This window comes from Phyllobates terribilis, unplaced genomic scaffold (genome assembly GCF_046119375.1).
Source record: "Phyllobates terribilis strain yellow unplaced genomic scaffold, ASM4611937v1 Scaffold_1__5_contigs__length_1240528914, whole genome shotgun sequence".
Lineage (NCBI taxonomy): Eukaryota > Metazoa > Chordata > Amphibia > Anura > Dendrobatidae > Phyllobates > Phyllobates terribilis.
The window spans coordinates 1,002,613,217-1,002,635,092 of NW_027362761.1; the positions used below are offsets into that span (position 1 = coordinate 1,002,613,217).

Genomic DNA, 21,876 nt, shown 5'->3' on the forward strand with positions numbered 1-21,876 from the left:
TAATCACAATGTAAAACTTTGTAAAGTACTTATAGCTTTAATGTAATTTAAAAAAAAAAAAAAAAAAAAAAAGAGGGTGCATTACTTAAGTTTTGGGGTATAGCTCAGTGGAAGAGCATTTGACTGCAGATTAAGAAGTCCTTGGTTCAACTCCGAGTGCCCCCTGAAGATAAATCTTTTTAAACCAAATAATTCTTGCTTTATTACTTGTTTATCCATTAAAACATTTTAGGCATATAAAGTTGAATGCATATTGATGTGCTTTCTTCATATGAAATCTATTTAAAAAATCAGCCAAAAGGTCGAAAAAACGTTGTCTGTAAAAAGTCAATGTAAAAAATCTATAAGATGATACTTTTAGCACTTTGGAAGACTCTAAAACTAAGAATTGACTTGTAAAATAAAAATTCCTGATTATTTGTCTGTACTTTTTGAATTCATTAAAGATTTTTAGAGAAGAAAAATGCATCGGAAAGAAAAAATAATCACAATGTAAAACTTTGTAAAGTTCTTATAGCTTTAATGTAATTTAAAAAAAAAAAAAAAAAGAGTGTGCATTACTTAAGTTTTGGGGGTATAGCTCAGTGGCAGAGCATTTGACTGCAGATCAAGAGGTCCTTGGTTCAACTCCGAGTGCCCCCTGAAGATAAATCTTTTTAAACCAAATAATTCTAGCTTTATTACTTGTTTATCCATTAAAGCATTATAGGCATATAACGTTGAATGCATATTGATGTGCTTTCTTCATATGAAATCTAATTAAAATATCAGCCAAAAGGTCGAAAAACGTTGTCTGTAAAAAGTCAATGTAAAAAATCTATAAGATGATACTTTTAGCACTTTGGAAGACTCTAAAACTAAGAATTGACTTGTAAAATAAAAATTCCTGATTATTTGTCTGTACTTTTTGAATTCATTAAAGATTTTTAGAGAAGAAAAATGCATCGGAAAGAAAAAATAATCACAATGTAAAACTTTGTAAAGTTCTTAAAGCTTTAATGTAATTTAAAAAAAAAAAAAAAAAAGAGTGTGCATTACTTAAGTTTTGGGGGTATAGCTCAGTGGCAGAGCATTTGACTGCAGATCAAGAGGTCCTTGGTTCAACTCCGAGTGCCCCCTGAAGATAAATCTTTTTAAACCAAATAATTCTAGCTTTATTACTTGTTTATCCATTAAAGTATTTTAGGCATATAACGTTGAATGCATATTGATGTGCTTTCTTCATATGAAATCTAATTAAAAAATCAGCCAAAAGGTCGAAAAACGTTGTCTGTAAAAAGTCAATGTAAAAAATCTATAAGATGATACTTTTAGCACTTTGGAAGACTCTAAAACTAAGAATTGACTTGTAAAATAAAAATTCCTGATTATTTGTCTGTACTTTTTGAATTCATTAAAGATTTTTAGAGAAGAAAAATGCATCGGAAAGAAAAAATAATCACAATGTAAAGCTTTCTAAAGTTCTTATAGCTTTAATGTAATTTAAAGAAAAAAAAAAAGAGTGTGCACTACTTAAGTTTTGGGGGTATATCTCAGTGGCAGAGCATTTGACTGCAGATTAAGAGGTCCATGGTTCAACTCCGAGTGCCCCCTGAAGATAAATCTTTTTAAACCAAATAATTCTAGCTTTATTACTTGTTTATCCATTAAAGCATTTTAGGCATATAACGTTGAATGCATATTGATGTGCTTTCTTCATATGAAATCTATTTAAAAAATCAGCCAAAAGGTCGAAAAACGTTGTCTGTAAAAAGTCAATGTAAAAAATCTATAAGATGATACTTTTAGCACTTTGGAAGACTCTAAAACTAAGAAGTGACTTGTAAAATAAAAATTCCTGATTATTTGTCTGTACTTTTTGAATTCATTAAAGATTTTTAGAGAAGAAAAATGCATCGGAAAGAAAAAATAATCACAATGTAAAACTTTGTAAAGTTCTTATAGCTTTAATGTAATTTAAAAAAAAAAAAAAAAAAAGAGTGTGCATTACTTAAGTTTTGGGGGTATAGCTCAGTGGCAGAGCATTTGACTGCAGATCAAGAGGTCCTTGGTTCAACTCCAAGTGCCCCCTGAAGATAAATATTTTTAAACCAAATAATTCTAGCTTTATTACTTGTTTATCCATTAAAGCATATTAGGCATATAACGTTGAATGCATATTGATGTGCTTTCTTCATATGAAATCTATTTAAAAAATCAGCCAAAAGGTCGAAAAACGTTGTCTGTAAAAAGTCAATGTAAAAAATCTATAAGATGATACTTTTAGCACTTTGGAAGACTCTAAAACTAAGAATTGACTTGTAAAATAAAAATTCCTGATTATTTGTCTGTACTTTTTGAATTCATTAAAGATTTTTAGAGAAGAAAAATGCATCGGAAAGAAAAAATAATCACAATGTAAAACTTTGTAAAGTTCTTATAGCTTTAATGTAATTTAAAAAAAAAAAAAAAAGAGTGTGCATTATTTAAGTTTTGGGGGTATATCTCAGTGTTAGAGCATTTGACTGCAGCTCTAGAGGTCCTTGGTTCAACTCCGAGTGCCCCCTGAAGATAAATCTTTTTAAACCAAATAATTCTAGCTTTATTACTTGTTTATCCATTAAAACATTTTAGGCATATAACGTTGAATGCATATTGATGTGGTTTCTTCATATGAAATCTATTTAAAAAATCAGACAAAAGGTCGAAAAACGTTGTCTGTAAAATGTCAATGTAAAAAATCTATAAGATGATACTTTTAGCACTTTGGAAGACTCTAAAACTAAGAATTGACTTGTAAAATAAAAATTCCTGATTATTTGTCTGTACTTTTTGAATTCATTAAAGATTTTTAGAGAAGAAAAATGCATCGGAAAGAAAAAATAATCACAATGTAAAGCTTTCTAAAGTTCTTATAGCTTTAAAGTAATTTAAAAAAAAAAAAAAAAGAGTGTGCATTACTTAAGTTTTGGGGGTATATCTCAGTGGCAGAGCATTTGACTGCAGATTAAGAGGTCCTTGGTTCAACTCCGAGTGCCCCCTGAAGATAAATCTTTTTAAACCAAATAATTCTAGCTTTATTACTTGTTTATCCATTAAAGCATTATAGGCATATAACGTTGAATGCATATTGATGTGCTTTCTTCATATGAAATCTAATTAAAAAATCAGCCAAAAGGTCGAAAAACGTTGTCTGTAAAAAGTCAATGTAAAAAATCTATAAGATGATACTTTTAGCACTTTGGAAGACTCTAAAACTAAGAATTGACTTGTAAAATAAAAATTCCTGATTATTTGTCTGTACTTTTTGAATTCATTAAAGATTTTTAGAGAAGAAAAATGCATCGGAAAGAAAAAATAATCACAATGTAAAGCTTTCTAAAGTTCTTATAGCTTTAATGTAATTTAAAAAAAAAAAAAAAAGAGTGTGCATTACTTAAGTTTTGGGGTATATCTCAGTGGCAGAGCATTTGACTGCAGATTAAGAGGTCCTTGGTTCAACTCCGAGTGCCCCCTGAAGATAAATCTTTTTAAACCAAATAATTCTAGCTTTATTACTTGTTTATCCATTAAAGCATTTTAGGCATATAACGTTGAATGCATATTGATGTGCTTTCTTCATATGAAATCTAATTAAAATATCAGCCAAAAGGTCAAAAAACGTTGTCTGTAAAAAGTCAATGTAAAAAATCTATAAGATGATACTTTTAGCACTTTGGAAGACTCTAAAACTAAGAATTGACTTGTAAAATAAAAATTCCTGATTATTTGTCTGTACTTTTTGAATTCATTAAAGATTTTTAAAGAAGAAAAATGCATCAGAAAGAAAAAATAATCACAATGTAAAACTTTGTAAAGTTCTTATAGCTTTAATGTAATTTAAAAAAAAAAAAAGAGTGTGCATTACTTAAGTTTTGGGGGTATAGCTCAGTGGCAGAGCATTTGACTGCAGATCAAGAGGTCCTTGGTTCAACTCTGAGTGCCCCCTGAAGATAAATCTTTTTAAACCAAATAATTCTAGCTTTATTACTTGTTTATCCATTAAAACATTTTAGGCATATAACGTTGAATGCATATTGATGTGCTTTCTTCATATGAAATCTATTTAAAAAATCAGACAGAAGGTCGAAAAACGTTGTCTGTAAAATGTCAATGTAAAAAATCTATAAGATGATACTTTTAGCACTTTGGAAGACTCTAAAACTAAGAATTGACTTGTAAAATAAAAATTCCTGATTATTTGTCTGTACTTTTTGAATTCATTAAAGATTTTTAGAGAAGAAAAATGCATCGGAAAGAAAAAATAATCACAATGTAAAGCTTTCTAAAGTTCTTATAGCTTTAAAGTAATTTAAAAAAAAAAAAAAAAAAGAGTGTGCATTACTTAAGTTTTGGGGGTATATCTCAGTGGCAGAGCATTTGACTGCAGATTAAGAGGTCCTTGGTTCAACTCCGAGTGCCCCCTGAAGATAAATCTTTTTAAACCAAATAATTCTAGCTTTATTACTTGTTTATCCATTAAAGCATTATAGGCATATAACGTTGAATGCATATTGATGTGCTTTCTTCATATGAAATCTAATTAAAAAATCAGCCAAAAGGTTGAAAAACGTTGTCTGTAAAAAGTCAATGTAAAAAATCTATAAGATGATACTTTTAGCACTTTGGAAGACTCTAAAACTAAGAATTGACTTGTAAAATAAAAATTCCTGATTATTTGTCTGTACTTTTTGAATTCATTAAAGATTTTTAGAGAAGAAAAATGCATCGGAAAGAAAAAATAATCACAATGTAAAACTTTGTAAAGTTCTTATAGCTTTAATGTAATTTAAAAAAAAAAAAAAAAAAAAGAGGGTGCATTACTTAAGTTTTGGGGGTATAGCTCAGTGGCAGTGCATTTGACTGCAGATCAAGAGGTCCTTGGTTCAACTCCGAGTGCCCCCTGAAGATAAATCTTTTTAAACCAAATAATTCTTGCTTTATTACTTGTTTATCCATTAAAACATTTTAGGCATATAACGTTGAATGCATATTGATGTGCTTTCTTCATATGAAATCTATTTAAAAAATCTGCCAAAAGGTCGAAAAACGTTGTCTGAAAAAAGTCAATGTAAAAAATCTATAAGATGATACTTTTAGCACTTTGGAAGACTCTAAAACTAAGAATTGACTTGTAAAATAAAAATTCCTGATTACTTGTCTGTACTTTTTGAATTCATTAAAGATTTTTAAAGAAGAAAAATGCATCGGAAAGAAAAAATAATCACAATGTAAAACTTTGTAAAGTTCTTATAGCTTTAAAGTAATTTAAAAAAAAAAAAAAAAGAGTGTGCATTACTTAAGTTTTGGGGGTATATCTCAGTGGCAGAGCATTTGACTGCAGATTAAGAGGTCCTTGGTTCAACTCCGAGTGCCCCCTGAAGATAAATCTTTTTAAACCAAATAATTCTAGCTTTATTACTTGTTTATCCATTAAAGCATTATAGGCATATAACGTTGAATGCATATTGATGTGCTTTCTTCATATGAAATCTAATTAAAAAATCAGCCAAAAGGTCGAAAAACGTTGTCTGTAAAAAGTCAATGTAAAAAATCTATAAGATGATACTTTTAGCACTTTGGAAGACTCTAAAACTAAGAATTGACTTGTAAAATAAAAATTCCTGATTATTTGTCTGTACTTTTTGAATTCATTAAAGATTTTTAGAGAAGAAAAATGCATCGGAAAGAAAAAATAATCACAATGTAAAACTTTGTAAAGTTCTTATAGCTTTAATGTAATTTAAAAAAAAAAAAAAAAAAAAGAGGGTGCATTACTTAAGTTTTGGGGGTATAGGTCAGTGGCAGTGCATTTGACTGCAGATCTAGCGGTCCTTGGTTCAACTCCAAGTGCCCCCTGAAGATAAATCTTTTTAAACCAAATAATTCTTGCTTTATTACTTGTTTATCCATTAAAACATTTTAGGCATATAACGTTGAATGCATATTGATGTGCTTTCTTCATATGAAATCTATTTAAAAAATCAGCCAAAAGGTCGAAAAACGTTGTCTGAAAAAAGTCAATGTAAAAAATCTATAAGATGATACTTTTAGCACTTTGGAAGACTCTAAAACTAAGAATTGACTTGTAAAATAAAAATTCCTGATTATTTGTCTGTACTTTTTGAATTCATTAAAGATTTTTAAAGAAGAAAAATGCATCGGAAAGAAAAAATAATCACAATGTAAAACTTTGTAAAGTTCTTATAGCTTTAAAGTAATTTAAAAAAAAAAAAAAAAGAGTGTGCATTACTTAAGTTTTGGGGGTATATCTCAGTGGCAGAGCATTTGACTGCAGATTAAGAGGTCCTTGGTTCAACTCCGAGTGCCCCCTGAAGATAAATCTTTTTAAACCAAATAATTCTAGCTTTATTACTTGTTTATCCATTAAAGCATTATAGGCATATAACGTTGAATGCATATTGATGTGCTTTCTTCATATGAAATCTAATTAAAAAATCAGCCAAAAGGTCGAAAAACGTTGTCTGTAAAAAGTCAATGTAAAAAATCTATAAGATGATACTTTTAGCACTTTGGAAGACTCTAAAACTAAGAATTGACTTGTAAAATAAAAATTCCTGATTATTTGTCTGTACTTTTTGAATTCATTAAAGATTTTTAGAGAAGAAAAATGCATCGGAAAGAAAAAATAATCACAATGTAAAGCTTTCTAAAGTTCTTATAGCTTTAATGTAATTAAAAAAAAAAAAAAAAAAGAGTGTGCATTACTTAAGTTTTGGGGGTACATCTCAGTGGCAGAGCATTTGACTGCAGATTAAGAGGTCCTTGGTTCAACTCCGAGTGCCCCCTGAAGATAAATCTTTTTAAACCAAATAATTCTTGCTTTATTACTTGTTTATCCATTAAAACATTTTAGGCATATAACGTTGAATGCATATTGATGTGCTTTCTTCATATGAAATCTATTTAAAAAATCAGCCAAAAGGTCGAAAAACGTTGTCTGTAAATAGTCAATGTAAAAAATCTATAAGATGATACTTTTAGCACTTTGGAAGACTCTAAAACTAAGAATTGACTTGTAAAATGAAAATTCCTGATTATTTGTCTGTACTTTTTGAATTCATTAAAGATTTTTAGAGAAGAAAAATGCATCGGAAAGAAAAAATAATCACAATGTAAAACTTTGTAAAGTTCTTATAGCTTTAATGTAATTTAAAAAAAAAAAAAAAAAAAAAGAGGGTGCATTACTTAAGTTTTGGGGGTATAGGTCAGTGGCAGTGCATTTGACTGCAGATCTAGAGGTCCTTGGTTCAACTCCGAGTGCCCCCTGAAGATAAATCTTTTTAAACCAAATAATTCTTGCTTTATTACTTGTTTATCCATTAAAACATTTTAGGCATATAACGTTGAGTGCATATTGATGTGCTTTCTTCATATGAAATCTATTTAAAAAATCAGCCAAAATGTCGAAAAACGTTGTCTGAAGAAAGTCAATGTAAAAAATCTATAAGATGATACTTTTAGCACTTTGGAAGACTCTAAAACTAAGAATTGACTTGTAAAATAAAAATTCCTGATTATTTGTCTGTACTTTTTGAATTCATTAAAGATTTTAAAGAAGAAAAATGCATCGGAAAGAAAAAATAATCACAATGTAAAACTTTGTAAAGTTCTTATAGCTTTAAAGTAATTTAAAAAAAAAAAGAAAAGAGTGTGCATTACTTAAGCTTTGGGGGTATATCTCAGTGGCAGAGCATTTGACTGCAGATTAAGAGGTCCTTGGTTCAACTCCGAGTGCCCCCTGAAGATAAATCTTTTTAAACCAAATAATTCTAGCTTTATTACTTGTTTATCCATTAAAGCATTATAGGCATATAACGTTGAATGCATATTGATGTGCTTTCTTCATATGAAATCTAATTAAAAAATCAGCCAAAAGGTCGAAAAACGTTGTCTGTAAAAAGTCAATGTAAAAAATCTATAAGATGATACTTTTAGCACTTTGGAAGACTCTAAAACTAAGAATTGACTTGTAAAATAAAAATTCCTGATTATTTGTCTGTACTTTTTGAATTCATTAAAGATTTTTAGAGAAGAAAAATGCATCGGAAAGAAAAAATAATCACAATGTAAAGCTTTCTAAAGTTCTTATAGCTTTAATGTAATTAAAAAAAAAAAAAAAAAAGAGTGTGCATTACTTAAGTTTTGGGGGTACATCTCAGTGGCAGAGCATTTGACTGCAGATTAAGAGGTCCTTGGTTCAACTCCGAGTGCCCCCTGAAGATAAATCTTTTTAAACCAAATAATTCTTGCTTTATTACTTGTTTATCCATTAAAACATTTTAGGCATATAACGTTGAATGCATATTGATGTGCTTTCTTCATATGAAATCTATTTAAAAAATCAGCCAAAAGGTCGAAAAACGTTGTCTGTAAATAGTCAATGTAAAAAATCTATAAGATGATACTTTTAGCACTTTGGAAGACTCTAAAACTAAGAATTGACTTGTAAAATGAAAATTCCTGATTATTTGTCTGTACTTTTTGAATTCATTAAAGATTTTTAGAGAAGAAAAATGCATCGGAAAGAAAAAATAATCACAATGTAAAGCTTTCTAAAGTTCTTATAGCTTTAATGTAATTTAAAAAAAAAAAAAAAGAGTGTGCATTACTTAAGATTTGGGGGTATATCTCAGTGGCAGAGCATTTGACTGCAGATTAAGAGGTCCTTGGTTCAACTCCGAGTGCCCCCTGAAGATAAATCTTTTTAAACCAAATAATTCTAGCTTTATTACTTGTTTATCCATTAAAGCATTTTAGGCATATAACGTTGAATGCATATTGATGTGCTTTCTTCATATGAAATCTAATTAAAAAATCAGCCAAAAGGTCGAAAAACGTTGTCTGTAAAAAGTCAATGTAAAAAATCTATAAGATGATACTTTTAGCACTTTGGAAGACTCTAAAACTAAGAAGTGACTTGTAAAATAAAAATTCCTGATTATTTGTCTGTACTTTTTGAATTCATTAAAGATTTTTAGAGAAGAAAAATGCATCGGAAAGAAAAAATAATCACAATGTAAAACTTTGTAAAGTTCTTATAGCTTTAATGTAATTAAAAAAAAAAAAAAAAAAAAGAGGGTGCATTACTTAAGTTTTGGGGGTATAGGTCAGTGGCAGTGCATTTGACTGCAGATCTAGAGGTCCTTGGTTCAACTCCGAGTGCCCCCTGAAGATAAATCTTTTTAAACCAAATAATTCTTGCTTTATTACTTGTTTATCCATTAAAACATTTTAGGCATATAACGTTGAGTGCATATTGATGTGCTTTCTTCATATGAAATCTATTTAAAAAATCAGCCAAAATGTCGAAAAACGTTGTCTGAAGAAAGTCAATGTAAAAAATCTATAAGATGATACTTTTAGCACTTTGGAAGACTCTAAAACTAAGAATTGACTTGTAAAATAAAAATTCCTGATTATTTGTCTGTACTTTTTGAATTCATTAAAGATTTTTAAAGAAGAAAAATGCATCGGAAAGAAAAAATAATCACAATGTAAAACTTTGTAAAGTTCTTATAGCATTAAAGTAATTTAAAAAAAAAAAAAAAAGAGTGTGCATTACTTAAGTTTTGGGGGTATATCTCAGTGGCAGAGCATTTGACTGCAGATTAAGAGGTCCTTGGTTCAACTCCGAGTGCCCCCTGAAGATAAATCTTTTTAAACCAAATAATTCTAGCTTTATTACTTGTTTATCCATTAAAGCATTATAGGCATATAACGTTGAATGCATATTGATGTGCTTTCTTCATATGAAATCTAATTAAAAAATCAGCCAAAAGGTCGAAAAACGTTGTCTGTAAAAAGTCAATGTAAAAAATCTATAAGATGATACTTTTAGCACTTTGGAAGACTCTAAAACTAAGAATTGACTTGTAAAATAAAAATTCCTGATTATTTGTCTGTACTTTTTGAATTCATTAAAGATTTTTAGAGAAGAAAAATGCATCGGAAAGAAAAAATAATCACAATGTAAAGCTTTCTAAAGTTCTTATAGCTTTAATGTAATTTAAAAAAAAAAAAAAAGAGTGTGCATTACTTAAGATTTGGGGGTATATCTCAGTGGCAGAGCATTTGACTGCAGATTAAGAGGTCCTTGGTTCAACTCCGAGTGCCCCCTGAAGATAAATCTTTTTAAACCAAATAATTCTAGCTTTATTACTTGTTTATCCATTAAAGCATTTTAGGCATATAACGTTGAATGCATATTGATGTGCTTTCTTCATATGAAATCTAATTAAAAAATCAGCCAAAAGGTCGAAAAACGTTGTCTGTAAAAAGTCAATGTAAAAAATCTATAAGATGATACTTTTAGCACTTTGGAAGACTCTAAAACTAAGAAGTGACTTGTAAAATAAAAATTCCTGATTATTTGTCTGTACTTTTTGAATTCATTAAAGATTTTTAGAGAAGAAAAATGCATCGGAAAGAAAAAATAATCACAATGTAAAACTTTGTAAAGTTCTTATAGCTTTAATGTAATTAAAAAAAAAAAAAAAAAAAAGAGGGTGCATTACTTAAGTTTTGGGGGTATAGGTCAGTGGCAGTGCATTTGACTGCAGATCTAGAGGTCCTTGGTTCAACTCCGAGTGCCCCCTGAAGATAAATCTTTTTAAACCAAATAATTCTTGCTTTATTACTTGTTTATCCATTAAAACATTTTAGGCATATAACGTTGAGTGCATATTGATGTGCTTTCTTCATATGAAATCTATTTAAAAAATCAGCCAAAATGTCGAAAAACGTTGTCTGAAGAAAGTCAATGTAAAAAATCTATAAGATGATACTTTTAGCACTTTGGAAGACTCTAAAACTAAGAATTGACTTGTAAAATAAAAATTCCTGATTATTTGTCTGTACTTTTTGAATTCATTAAAGATTTTTAAAGAAGAAAAATGCATCGGAAAGAAAAAATAATCACAATGTAAAACTTTGTAAAGTTCTTATAGCATTAAAGTAATTTAAAAAAAAAAAAAAAAGAGTGTGCATTACTTAAGTTTTGGGGGTATATCTCAGTGGCAGAGCATTTGACTGCAGATTAAGAGGTCCTTGGTTCAACTCCGAGTGCCCCCTGAAGATAAATCTTTTTAAACCAAATAATTCTAGCTTTATTACTTGTTTATCCATTAAAGCATTATAGGCATATAACGTTGAATGCATATTGATGTGCTTTCTTCATATGAAATCTAATTAAAAAATCAGCCAAAAGGTCGAAAAACGTTGTCTGTAAAAAGTCAATGTAAAAAATCTATAAGATGATACTTTTAGCACTTTGGAAGACTCTAAAACTAAGAATTGACTTGTAAAATAAAAATTCCTGATTATTTGTCTGTACTTTTTGAATTCATTAAAGATTTTTAGAGAAGAAAAATGCATCGGAAAGAAAAAATAATCACAATGTAAAGCTTTCTAAAGTTCTTATAGCTTTAATGTAATTTAAAAAAAAAAAAAAGAGTGTGCATTACTTAAGATTTGGGGGTATATCTCAGTGGCAGAGCATTTGACTGCAGATTAAGAGGTCCTTGGTTCAACTCCGAGTGCCCCCTGAAGATAAATCTTTTTAAACCAAATAATTCTAGCTTTATTACTTGTTTATCCATTAAAGCATTTTAGGCATATAACGTTGAATGCATATTGATGTGCTTTCTTCATATGAAATCTAATTAAAAAATCAGCCAAAAGGTCGAAAAACGTTGTCTGTAAAAAGTCAATGTAAAAAATCTATAAGATGATACTTTTAGCACTTTGGAAGACTCTAAAACTAAGAAGTGACTTGTAAAATAAAAATTCCTGATTATTTGTCTGTACTTTTTGAATTCATTAAAGATTTTTAGAGAAGAAAAATGCATCGGAAAGAAAAAATAATCACAATGTAAAACTTTGTAAAGCTCTTATAGCTTTAATGTAATAAAAAAAAAAAAAAAAAAAAAAAAGAGGGTGCATTGCTTAACTTTTGGGGGTATAGCTCAGTGGCAGAGCATTTGACTGCAGATTAAGAGGTCCTTGGTTCAACTCCGAGTGCCCCCTGAAGATAAATCTTTTTAAACCAAATAATTCTAGCTTTATTACATGTTTATCCATTAAAACATTTTAGGCATATAACGTTGAATGCATATTGATGTTCTTTCTTCATATGAAATCTATTTAAAAAATCAGCCAAAAGGTCGAAAAATGTTGTCTGTAAAAAGTCAATGTAAAAAATCTATAAGATGATACTTTTAGCACTTTGGAAGACTCTAAAACTAAGAAGTGACTTGTAAAATAAAAATTCCTGATTATTTGTCTGTACTTTTTGAATTCATTAAAGATTTTTAGAGAAGAAAAATGCATCGGAAAGAAAAAATAATCACAATGTAAAACTTTGTAAAGTTCTTATAGCTTTAATGTAATTTAAAAAAAAAAAAAAAAAAGAGTGTGCATTACTTAAGTTTTGGGGGTATAGCTCAGTGGCAGAGCATTTGACTGCAGATCAAGAGGTCCTTGGTTCAACTCCGAGTGCCCCCTGAAGATAAATCTTTTTAAACCAAATAATTCTAGCTTTATTACTTGTTTATCCATTAAAGCATTATAGGCATATAACGTTGAATGCATATTGATGTGCTTTCTTCATATGAAATCTAATTAAAAAATCAGCCAAAAGGTCGAAAAACGTTGTCTGTAAAAAGTCAATGTAAAAAATCTATAAGATGATACTTTTAGCACTTTGGAAGACTCTAAAACTAAGAATTGACTTGTAAAATAAAAATTCCTGATTATTTGTCTGTACTTTTTGAATTCATTAAAGATTTTTAGAGAAGAAAAATGCATCGGAAAGAAAAAATAATCACAATGTAAAACTTTGTAAAGTTCTTATAGCTTTAATGTAATTTAAAAAAAAAAAAAAAAAAAAAGAGGGTGCATTACTTAAGTTTTGGGGGTATAGGTCAGTGGCAGTGCATTTGACTGCAGATCTAGAGGTCCTTGGTTCAACTCCGAGTGCCCCCTGAAGATAAATCTTTTTAAACCAAATAATTCTTGCTTTATTACTTGTTTATCCATTAAAACATTTTAGGCATATAACGTTGAGTGCATATTGATGTGCTTTCTTCATATGAAATCTATTTAAAAAATCAGCCAAAAGGTCGAAAAACGTTGTCTGAAAAAAGTCAATGTAAAAAATCTATAAGATGATACTTTTAGCACTTTGGAAGACTCTAAAACTAAGAATTGACTTGTAAAATAAAAATTCCTGATTATTTGTCTGTACTTTTTGAATTCATTAAAGATTTTTAAAGAAGAAAAATGCATCGGAAAGAAAAAATAATCACAATGTAAAACTTTGTAAAGTTCTTATAGCTTTAAAGTAATTTAAAAAAAAAAAAAAAGAGTGTGCATTACTTAAGTTTTGGGGGTATATCTCAGTGGCAGAGCATTTGACTGCAGATTAAGAGGTCCTTGGTTCAACTCCGAGTGCCCCCTGAAGATAAATCTTTTTAAACCAAATAATTCTAGCTTTATTACTTGTTTATCCATTAAAGCATTATAGGCATATAACGTTGAATGCATATTGATGTGCTTTCTTCATATGAAATCTAATTAAAAAATCAGCCAAAAGGTCGAAAAACGTTGTCTGTAAAAAGTCAATGTAAAAAATCTATAAGATGATACTTTTAGCACTTTGGAAGACTCTAAAACTAAGAATTGACTTGTAAAATAAAAATTCCTGATTATTTGTCTGTACTTTTTGAATTCATTAAAGATTTTTAGAGAAGAAAAATGCATCGGAAAGAAAAAATAATCACAATGTAAAGCTTTCTAAAGTTCTTATAGCTTTAATGTAATTTAAAAAAAAAAAAAAAGAGTGTGCATTACTTAAGATTTGGGGGTATATCTCAGTGGCAGAGCATTTGACTGCAGATTAAGAGGTCCTTGGTTCAACTCCGAGTGCCCCCTGAAGATAAATCTTTTTAAACCAAATAATTCTAGCTTTATTACTTGTTTATCCATTAAAGCATTTTAGGCATATAACGTTGAATGCATATTGATGTGCTTTCTTCATATGAAATCTAATTAAAAAATCAGCCAAAAGGTCGAAAAACGTTGTCTGTAAAAAGTCAATGTAAAAAATCTATAAGATGATACTTTTAGCACTTTGGAAGACTCTAAAACTAAGAAGTGACTTGTAAAATAAAAATTCCTGATTATTTGTCTGTACTTTTTGAATTCATTAAAGATTTTTAGAGAAGAAAAATGCATCGGAAAGAAAAAATAATCACAATGTAAAACTTTGTAAAGCTCTTATAGCTTTAATGTAATAAAAAAAAAAAAAAAAAAAAAAAAGAGGGTGCATTGCTTAAGTTTTGGGGGTATAGCTCAGTGGCAGAGCATTTGACTGCAGATTAAGAGGTCCTTGGTTCAACTCCGAGTGCCCCCTGAAGATAAATCTTTTTAAACCAAATAATTCTAGCTTTATTACTTGTTTATCCATTAAAACATTTTAGGCATATAACGTTGAATGCATATTGATGTGCTTTCTTCATATGAAATCTATTTAAAAAATCAGCCAAAAGGTCGAAAAATGTTGTCTGTAAAAAGTCAATGTAAAAAATCTATAAGATGATACTTTTAGCACTTTGGAAGACTCTAAAACTAAGAAGTGACTTGTAAAATAAAAATTCCTGATTATTTGTCTGTACTTTTTGAATTCATTAAAGATTTTTAAAGAAGAAAAATGCATCGGAAAGAAAAAATAATCACAATGTAAAACTTTGTAAAGTTCTTATAGCTTTAAAGTAATTTAAAAAAAAAAAAAAAAGAGTGTGCATTACTTAAGTTTTGGGGGTATATCTCAGTGGCAGAGCATTTGACTGCAGATTAAGAGGTCCTTGGTTCAACTCCGAGTGCCCCCTGAAGATAAATCTTTTTAAACCAAATAATTCTAGCTTTATTACTTGTTTATCCATTAAAGCATTATAGGCATATAACGTTGAATGCATATTGATGTGCTTTCTTCATATGAAATCTAATTAAAAAATCAGCCAAAAGGTCGAAAAACGTTGTCTGTAAAAAGTCAATGTAAAAAATCTATAAGATGATACTTTTAGCACTTTGGAAGACTCTAAAACTAAGAATTGACTTGTAAAATAAAAATTCCTGATTATTTGTCTGTACTTTTTGAATTCATTAAAGATTTTTAGAGAAGAAAAATGCATCGGAAAGAAAAAATAATCACAATGTAAAACTTTGTAAAGTTCTTATAGCTTTAATGTAATTTAAAAAAAAAAAAAAAAAAAAAGAGGGTGCATTACTTAAGTTTTGGGGGTATAGCTCAGTGGCAGTGCATTTGACTGCAGATCAAGAGGTCCTTGGTTCAACTCCAAGTGCCCCCTGAAGATAAATCTTTTTAAACCAAATAATTCTTGCTTTATTACTTGTTTATCCATTAAAACATTTTAGGCATATAACGTTGAATGCATATTGATGTGCTTTCTTCATATGAAATCTATTTAAAAAATCAGCCAAAAGGTCGAAAAACGTCTGAAAAAAGTCAATGTAAAAAATCTATAAGATGATACTTTTAGCACTTTGGAAGACTCTAAAACTAAGAATTGACTTGTAAAATAAAAATTCCTGATTATTTGTCTGTACTTTTTGAATTCATTAAAGATTTTTAAAGAAGAAAAATGCATCGGAAAGAAAAAATAATCACAATGTAAAACTTTGTAAAGTTCTTATAGCTTTAAAGTAATTTAAAAAAAAAAAAAAAAGAGTGTGCATTACTTAAGTTTTGGGGGTATATCTCAGTGGCAGAGCATTTGACTGCAGATTAAGAGGTCCTTGGTTCAACTCCGAGTGCCCCCTGAAGATAAATCTTTTTAAACCAAATAATTCTAGCTTTATTACTTGTTTATCCATTAAAGCATTATAGGCATATAACGTTGAATGCATATTGATGTGCTTTCTTCATATGAAATCTAATTAAAAAATCAGCCAAAAGGTCGAAAAACGTTGTCTGTAAAAAGTCAATGTAAAAAATCTATAAGATGATACTTTTAGCACTTTGGAAGACTCTAAAACTAAGAATTGACTTGTAAAATAAAAATTCCTGATTATTTGTCTGTACTTTTTGAATTCATTAAAGATTTTTAGAGAAGAAAAATGCATCGGAAAGAAAAAATAATCACAATGTAAAGCTTTCTAAAGTTCTTATAGCTTTAATGTAATTTAAAAAAAAAAAAAAAGAGTGTGCATTACTTAAGATTTGGGGGTATATCTCAGTGGCAGAGCATTTGACTGCAGATTAAGAGGTCCTTGGTTCAACTCCGAGTGCCCCCTGAAGATAAATCTTTTTAAACCAAATAATTCTAGCTTTATTACTTGTTTATCCATTAAAGCATTTTAGGCATATAACGTTGAATGCATATTGATGTGCTTTCTTCATATGAAATCTAATTAAAAAATCAGCCAAAAGGTCGAAAAACGTTGTCTGTAAAAAGTCAATGTAAAAAATCTATAAGATGATACTTTTAGCACTTTGGAAGACTCTAAAACTAAGAAGTGACTTGTAAAATAAAAATTCCTGATTATTTGTCTGTACTTTTTGAATTCATTAAAGATTTTTAGAGAAGAAAAATGCATCGGAAAGAAAAAATAATCACAATGTAAAACTTTGTAAAGCTCTTATAGCTTTAATGTAATAAAAAAAAAAAAAAAAAAAAAAAAGAGGGTGCATTGCTTAACTTTTGGGGGTATAGCTCAGTGGCAGAGCATTTGACTGCAGATTAAGAGGTCCTTGGTTCAACTCCGAGTGCCCCCTGAAGATAAATCTTTTTAAACCAAATAATTCTAGCTTTATTACATGTTTATCCATTAAAACATTTTAGGCATATAACGTTGAATGCATATTGATGTGCTTTCTTCATATGAAATCTATTTAAAAAATCAGCCAAAAGGTCGAAAAATGTTGTCTGTAAAAAGTCAATGTAAAAAATCTATAAGATGATACTTTTAGCACTTTGGAAGACTCTAAAACTAAGAAGTGACTTGTAAAATAAAAATTCCTGATTATTTGTCTGTACTTTTTGAATTCATTAAAGATTTTTAGAGAAGAAAAATGCATCGGAAAGAAAAAATAATCACAATGTAAAACTTTGTAAAGTTCTTATAGCTTTAATGTAATTTAAAAAAAAAAAAAAAAAAGAGTGTGCATTACTTAAGTTTTGGGGGTATAGCTCAGTGGCAGAGCATTTGACTGCAGATCAAGAGGTCCTTGGTTCAACTCCGAGTGCCCCCTGAAGATAAATCTTTTTAAACCAAATAATTCTAGCTTTATTACTTGTTTATCCATTAAAGCATTATAGGCATATAACGTTGAATGCATATTGATGTGCTTTCTTCATATGAAATCTAATTAAAAAATCAGCCAAAAGGTCGAAAAACGTTGTCTGTAAAAAGTCAATGTAAAAAATCTATAAGATGATACTTTTAGCACTTTGGAAGACTCTAAAACTAAGAATTGACTTGTAAAATAAAAATTCCTGATTATTTGTCTGTACTTTTTGAATTCATTAAAGATTTTTAGAGAAGAAAAATGCATCGGAAAGAAAAAATAATCACAATGTAAAACTTTGTAAAGTTCTTATAGCTTTAATGTAATTTAAAAAAAAAAAAAAAAAAAAGAGGGTGCATTACTTAAGTTTTGGGGGTATAGGTCAGTGGCAGTGCATTTGACTGCAGATCTAGAGGTCCTTGGTTCAACTCCGAGTGCCCCCTGAAGATAAATCTTTTTAAACCAAATAATTCTTGCTTTATTACTTGTTTATCCATTAAAACATTTTAGGCATATAACGTTGAGTGCATATTGATGTGCTTTCTTCATATGAAATCTATTTAAAAAATCAGCCAAAAGGTCGAAAAACGTTGTCTGAAAAAAGTCAATGTAAAAAATCTATAAGATGATACTTTTAGCACTTTGGAAGACTCTAAAACTAAGAATTGACTTGTAAAATAAAAATTCCTGATTATTTGTCTGTACTTTTTGAATTCATTAAAGATTTTTAAAGAAGAAAAATGCATCGGAAAGAAAAAATAATCACAATGTAAAACTTTGTAAAGTTCTTATAGCTTTAAAGTAATTTAAAAAAAAAAAAAAAGAGTGTGCATTACTTAAGTTTTGGGGGTATATCTCAGTGGCAGAGCATTTGACTGCAGATTAAGAGGTCCTTGGTTCAACTCCGAGTGCCCCCTGAAGATAAATCTTTTTAAACCAAATAATTCTAGCTTTATTACTTGTTTATCCATTAAAGCATTATAGGCATATAACGTTGAATGCATATTGATGTGCTTTCTTCATATGAAATCTAATTAAAAAATCAGCCAAAAGGTCGAAAAACGTTGTCTGTAAAAAGTCAATGTAAAAAATCTATAAGATGATACTTTTAGCACTTTGGAAGACTCTAAAACTAAGAATTGACTTGTAAAATAAAAATTCCTGATTATTTGTCTGTACTTTTTGAATTCATTAAAGATTTTTAGAGAAGAAAAATGCATCGGAAAGAAAAAATAATCACAATGTAAAGCTTTCTAAAGTTCTTATAGCTTTAATGTAATTTAAAAAAAAAAAAAAAGAGTGTGCATTACTTAAGATTTGGGGGTATATCTCAGTGGCAGAGCATTTGACTGCAGATTAAGAGGTCCTTGGTTCAACTCCGAGTGCCCCCTGAAGATAAATCTTTTTAAACCAAATAATTCTAGCTTTATTACTTGTTTATCCATTAAAGCATTTTAGGCATATAACGTTGAATGCATATTGATGTGCTTTCTTCATATGAAATCTAATTAAAAAATCAGCCAAAAGGTCGAAAAACGTTGTCTGTAAAAAGTCAATGTAAAAAATCTATAAGATGATACTTTTAGCACTTTGGAAGACTCTAAAACTAAGAAGTGACTTGTAAAATAAAAATTCCTGATTATTTGTCTGTACTTTTTGAATTCATTAAAGATTTTTAGAGAAGAAAAATGCATCGGAAAGAAAAAATAATCACAATGTAAAACTTTGTAAAGCTCTTATAGCTTTAATGTAATAAAAAAAAAAAAAAAAAAAAAAAAGAGGGTGCATTGCTTAAGTTTTGGGGGTATAGCTCAGTGGCAGAGCATTTGACTGCAGATTAAGAGGTCCTTGGTTCAACTCCGAGTGCCCCCTGAAGATAAATCTTTTTAAACCAAATAATTCTAGCTTTATTACTTGTTTATCCATTAAAACATTTTAGGCATATAACGTTGAATGCATATTGATGTGCTTTCTTCATATGAAATCTATTTAAAAAATCAGCCAAAAGGTCGAAAAATGTTGTCTGTAAAAAGTCAATGTAAAAAATCTATAAGATGATACTTTTAGCACTTTGGAAGACTCTAAAACTAAGAAGTGACTTGTAAAATAAAAATTCCTGATTATTTGTCTGTACTTTTTGAATTCATTAAAGATTTTTAAAGAAGAAAAATGCATCGGAAAGAAAAAATAATCACAATGTAAAACTTTGTAAAGTTCTTATAGCTTTAAAGTAATTTAAAAAAAAAAAAAAAGAGTGTGCATTACTTAAGTTTTGGGGGTATATCTCAGTGGCAGAGCATTTGACTGCAGATTAAGAGGTCCTTGGTTCAACTCCGAGTGCCCCCTGAAGATAAATCTTTTTAAACCAAATAATTCTAGCTTTATTACTTGTTTATCCATTAAAGCATTATAGGCATATAACGTTGAATGCATATTGATGTGCTTTCTTCATATGAAATCTAATTAAAAAATCAGCCAAAAGGTCGAAAAACGTTGTCTGTAAAAAGTCAATGTAAAAAATCTATAAGATGATACTTTTAGCACTTTGGAAGACTCTAAAACTAAGAATTGACTTGTAAAATAAAAATTCCTGATTATTTGTCTGTACTTTTTGAATTCATTAAAGATTTTTAGAGAAGAAAAATGCATCGGAAAGAAAAAATAATCACAATGTAAAACTTTGTAAAGTTCTTATAGCTTTAATGTAATTTAAAAAAAAAAAAAAAAAAAAAAAGAGGGTGCATTACTTAAGTTTTGGGGGTATAGCTCAGTGGCAGTGCATTTGACTGCAGATCAAGAGGTCCTTGGTTCAACTCCAAGTGCCCCCTGAAGATAAATCTTTTTAAACCAAATAATTCTTGCTTTATTACTTGTTTATCCATTAAAACATTTTAGGCATATAACGTTGAATGCATATTGATGTGCTTTCTTCATATGAAATCTATTTAAAAAATCAGCCAAAAGGTCGAAAAACGTCTGAAAAAAGTCAATGTAAAAAATCTATAAGATGATACTTTTAGCACTTTGGAAGACTCTAAAACTAAGAATTGACTTGTAAAATAAAAATTCCTGATTATTTGTCTGTACTTTTTGAATTCATTAAAGATTTTTAAAGAAGAAAAATGCATCGGAAAGAAAAAATAATCACAATGTAAAACTTTGTAAAGTTCTTATAGCTTTAAAGTAATTTAAAAAAAAAAAAAAAAGAGTGTGCATTACTTAAGTTTTTGGGGGTATATCTCAGTGGCAGAGCATTTGACTGCAGATTAAGAGGTCCTTGGTTCAACTCCGAGTGCCCCCTGAAGATAAATCTTTTTAAACCAAATAATTCTAGCTTTATTACTTGTTTATCCATTAAAGCATTATAGGCATATAACGTTGAATGCATATTGATGTGCTTTCTTCATATGAAATCTAATTAAAAAATCAGCCAAAAGGTCGAAAAACGTTGTCTGTAAAAAGTCAATGTAAAAAATCTATAAGATGATACTTTTAGCACTTTGGAAGACTCTAAAACTAAGAATTGACTTGTAAAATAAAAATTCCTGATTATTTGTCTGTACTTTTTGAATTCATTAAAGATTTTTAGAGAAGAAAAATGCATCGGAAAGAAAAAATAATCACAATGTAAAGCTTTCTAAAGTTCTTATAGCTTTAATGTAATTAAAAAAAAAAAAAAAAAAGAGTGTGCATTACTTAAGTTTTGGGGGTACATCTCAGTGGCAGAGCATTTGACTGCAGATTAAGAGGTCCTTGGTTCAACTCCGAGTGCCCCCTGAAGATAAATCTTTTTAAACCAAATAATTCTTGCTTTATTACTTGTTTATCCATTAAAACATTTTAGGCATATAACGTTGAATGCATATTGATGTGCTTTCTTCATATGAAATCTATTTAAAAAATCAGCCAAAAGGTCGAAAAACGTTGCCTGTAAATAGTCAATGTAAAAAATCTATAAGATGATACTTTTAGCACTTTGGAAGACTCTAAAACTAAGAATTGACTTGTAAAATGAAAATTCCTGATTATTTGTCTGTAATTTTTGAATTCATTAAAGATTTTTAGAGAAGAAAAATGCATCGGAAAGAAAAAATAATCACAATGTAAAACTTTGTAAAGTTCTTATAGCTTTAATGTAATTTAAAAAAAAAAAAAAAAAAAAAGAGGGTGCATTACTTAAGTTTTGGGGGTACATCTCAGTGGCAGAGCATTTGACTGCAGATTAAGAGGTCCTTGGTTCAACTCCGAGTGCCCCCTGAAGATAAATCTTTTTAAACCAAATAATTCTTGCTTTATTACTTGTTTATCCATTAAAACATTTTAGGCATATAACGTTGAATGCATATTGATGTGCTTTCTTCATATGAAATCTATTTAAAAAATCAGCCAAAAGGTCGAAAAACGTTGTCTGTAAATAGTCAATGTAAAAAATCTATAAGATGATACTTTTAGCACTTTGGAAGACTCTAAAACTAAGAATTGACTTGTAAAATGAAAATTCCTGATTATTTGTCTGTACTTTTTGAATT

General features: G+C 29.0%; 5 non-coding genes across 5 annotated transcripts; all 5 read left to right on the forward strand.

Moving 5' to 3' along the window:
• The first annotated feature begins 570 nt into the window (after positions 1 to 570).
• On the forward strand, positions 571 to 642 carry TRNAC-GCA (transfer RNA cysteine (anticodon GCA)). The gene has a single exon. It is a non-coding gene; the product is annotated as a tRNA-Cys (tRNA).
• Positions 643 to 1,047: 405 nt separating this feature from the next.
• On the forward strand, positions 1,048 to 1,119 carry TRNAC-GCA (transfer RNA cysteine (anticodon GCA)). Its single transcript has one exon. It is a non-coding gene; the product is annotated as a tRNA-Cys (tRNA).
• Positions 1,120 to 1,999: 880 nt separating this feature from the next.
• Positions 2,000 to 2,071, forward strand: TRNAC-GCA (transfer RNA cysteine (anticodon GCA)). The gene has a single exon. It is a non-coding gene; the product is annotated as a tRNA-Cys (tRNA).
• A 10,400-nt stretch (positions 2,072 to 12,471) lies between these two features.
• On the forward strand, positions 12,472 to 12,543 carry TRNAC-GCA (transfer RNA cysteine (anticodon GCA)). The gene has a single exon. It is a non-coding gene; the product is annotated as a tRNA-Cys (tRNA).
• Positions 12,544 to 17,239: 4,696 nt separating this feature from the next.
• Positions 17,240 to 17,311, forward strand: TRNAC-GCA (transfer RNA cysteine (anticodon GCA)). The gene has a single exon. It is a non-coding gene; the product is annotated as a tRNA-Cys (tRNA).
• The last annotated feature ends 4,565 nt before the right edge of the window (positions 17,312 to 21,876 follow it).